Genomic DNA, 3,818 nt, shown 5'->3' with positions numbered 1-3,818 from the left:
TGTAGACAAGTCAGAGCATAATTTTTCTATTTGAATGCTGTGTAAAGAAAATTTTTAATATTAAAAATATTTATATTTATTTGAGAGAGAGAAAGAGAGAATCTTCTACCTGCTGGTTCACTCCCTAAAGGGCTGTAACAGCCAGGGCTTGGCCAAGCTACAGCCAGAAGTCTCTCCCATGTGGGTGGAAGAGGCCCAAGCACTTGAGCCATTTTACATTGCTTTCCTAGGTGCATTAACAGGGAGCTAGAACAGAACCAGAACATCTGAGACTTGAACCAGCACTCTGATATGGGATGATGGTGTTGCAGGTGGCAGCTTAACCTTTGGTGTCACAACACTGGTGCTGAAAGTTTTAATTTTGATGAATTTCAATTTATCTGTCATATCTAACAAATAATCAACAAATCCAATGACACAAAGATTTCTTCCTATGTTTTCTTTTAAAATTTTTAATAAATATTTATAACACATAGACATTTATTGACTCATGGTTCTGAAGGCTGGGAAGTCCAAGATAAAGGGGTTTGCATCTGGCAAGGACTTCTTGCTGCATCATCCCATGGAAGAACAACAGAGAGAGGGTGAGAGAAAAATTAAAAGATCAGTGAATTCAACCTTTTATAATATACTCAGCCCTGCAATAACAAGCCCATTCCCATAACAGAATTAATACATTCTACCTCGTGGCTTAATCCCTCTCATTAAACTCCACCGCCAGCACCACTGAATTGAGGATTAAGTTTCTAATATTCCAAATATTGTTCAGTGGCATATACATAAATGTTGGTTAAACATGCTGTGGTGCATCAATAACATGAACTATTACTTGGCAATATAAAGATTTTGACTATTGGTACAATTTGGATAAACCTCAAAAGAATTATAGCAAAAGAAAAAAATCAATGCCGAAAGTTATAGATTGTGAGACTCCATTCATATAGTATTCTTAAAATTGTAAAATAAAATGAACTAATCTTTTATATATAAACTAATGTTTTTACATATAAATATAATAATCTGTGTAACAGATTAATTGTTGTCAAGTGTTAAAGAGGGTAGGGGCAGAAGAGATGTATATGTGGCTATAATAACAACACGAGAGATCCTTGTGATGATGGAAATGTTCTATTTTATCATATTATGTAATTTTTAAAAAAGACTTATTTATTTTAAAGTCAGAGTTACATAGAGATAGGAGAGGCAGAGAGAGGCTGGTTCACTCCCCAATTGGCCGCAACAGCCGGAGCTGCGCCAATCCAAAGCCAGAAGCCAGGAGCTTCTTCTGGGTCTCCCATGTAGGTGCAGGGGCCCAAGGACTTGGGTCATCCTCCACTGCCTTCCCAGGCCCTAACAGAGAGCTGGATTGGAAGAGGAGCAGCCGGGACCAGAACTGGTGCCCATATGGGATGCCGGCGCTTTAGGTCAGGGTGTTAACCTGCTGTGCCACAACGCCGGCCCCCATATTATGTAATTTACTTGATCAACAGAGAGAGACAGAGCTTCCATCCACTGGTTCACTTCTTAAACAACTAGGGCTGGGCCAGGCTGAAGCCAGAAGCCAGGAACTTGATCCAGGTATCCCATGTAGGTGACAGGGAACCAACCACTTGAACCATTACCTGCCACTCCCCAGGGTGTGCAAGTCAGAAACAAGGGGCCAGAGCTGTGGCTTAGCAGGTAAAGTCACTACCTGCATTGTCGGCATCCCATACAGGCCCACCATTTCCTGTTCTGGCTGCTTCACTTCTGATGCAGCACCATGTGTTGAAGAAACTGTCTAGTCTTCAGGGATTGATTTTAGCTCATTTGTAAAATATTGGTTGATGATGATGAGTGGATTAATTTCTGGGGTTTCTATTCTGTTACATTGATCTACATGTCTTTTTTTCAAAAAGATTTATTTATTTTATCTGAAAGTCAGAGTTATAGAAAGAGAGAGGGAGAGGCAGAAAGAGAAGGAGAGAGATTTCATCCACCAGTTCACTCCTCAAATGGTCACAATGCCAGAACTGGGCTAGACCAAAGCCAGGAGCCAAGAGATTCTTCTGGGTCTCCTACGTGGGTGCAGGGGCTCAAGCATTTGGCCCATCTTCTGCTGCTTTCCCAGGCTCATTATAAGGGAGCTGAGTCAGAAGTGGAGAAGCTGGGGCATGAACCATCACCCATATGGGATACTGGTGCTGCGAGTGGTGGCTTAACCTGCTATACCACAGGGCTGACCCCTACATAGCTCTTTTTATGGCAGTTCCAGGCTGTTTTGATTATAACTACCCTATAGTATGTCTTGAAATCTGGTATTGTCTTGCCTCCAGCTTTGTTTTTGTTGTTTAAAATTGCTTTAACTATTAGGGGGTCTTTTGTGTGTCTGTGTGAATTTTAGCAAAGTTATTTTCTAGATCTGAGAGGAATGTTCTTGGTTTTTGATTGGGATTCCATTGAAACTATGCAGTGCTTTGGATTGTATGGATATTTTGATGGTATTAATTCTTCTAATCCACAAACATTGAAAATTTTTCTTTTTTATGTCTTCTATTTCTTTTTTTTTTCTTTTCTTTTTTTTTTTTAATTTTTTGACAGGCAGAGTGGACAGTGAGAGAGAGACAGAGAGAAAGGTCTTCCTTTTGCCGTTGGTTCACCCTCCAATGGCCGCCGCGGTAGCGCGCTGCGGCCGGCGCACCGCGCTGTTCCGATGGCAGGAGCCAGGTGCTTCTCCTGGTCTCCCATGGGGTGCAGGGCCCAAGCACTTGGGCCATCCTCCACTGCACTCCCTGGCCACAGCAGAGAGCTGGCCTGGAAGAGGGGCAACCGGGACAGGATCGGTGCCCCAACCGGGACTAGAACCCGGTGTGCCGGCGCCGCAAGGTGGAGGATTAGCCTAGTGAGCCGCGGCGCCGGCCTGTCTTCTATTTCTTTATTTAATGTTTTGTAATTTTCACTGTAGATATATTTCTTTTTTTTTTTTTAAAAGATCTATTTAGTTACTTGAAAGTCAGAATTACAGAAAGGATGAGGCAGAGGCAGAGACAGACAGAGAATTCTTCCTTCCTCTGGTACACTACACAGATGGCTGCAACAGCCAGAGCTGAGCTAAAGCCAGGAGCCAGGAGCTTCTATCTGGTCTCCTACGTTGGGTGCAGGGGCCCAAGGACTTGGACCATCTTCCACCACTTTCCCACACCACACCAAAGAGCTGCATCAGAAGTGGAGCAGCCGGGACTCGAACCAGCACCCACATGGGATGCTGGCACTGCAGGCAAAGGCTTTACCCGCTGTGCTGCTGAGCCGCAATACAGGTCTCAGAGACCTTTCACATCCTTGGTTAAATTTGTTCCAATATATTTGCTTTATTTTGTAGCTGTTATGAATGATACTGATCTTACAAGTTCTTTCTCTGCAATGGCATTGTTTGTATATACAAAGGCTATTGATTTTTATATGTTGATCTTATATCCTGTAACATTACCAAACTCTCTTATATGTTGCAAAATTCTTTGGGGAGTCTTTTGATTTTCCTATGTATAGGATCATATAATCTGCAAATGGGGATAATTTGACTTCCTCCTTTCCAATTTGTATCCCTTTGATTTCTTTTTCTTGCCTATTTGCTCTGGCTCAAACCCTCAGAACTATGTTGAATAGCAGTGGTAGAAGTGGGCATCCTTGTCTGGTTCTGGATCTTAGTGGATATGTTTCCATCTTTCCCCCATTCAGTATGATGATGATTTTGGGTTTGTCACATACTGCCTTGATTTTGTTGAAGAATGTTTCTTCTATACCCAATTGCTGAAAATTTTTATCATGAAAGGATGTTTATT

The sequence above is a fragment of the Lepus europaeus genome, chromosome X (assembly GCF_033115175.1).
Source record: "Lepus europaeus isolate LE1 chromosome X, mLepTim1.pri, whole genome shotgun sequence".
NCBI lineage: Eukaryota > Metazoa > Chordata > Mammalia > Lagomorpha > Leporidae > Lepus > Lepus europaeus.
Note: the sequence above shows the minus strand (reverse complement) of the source record.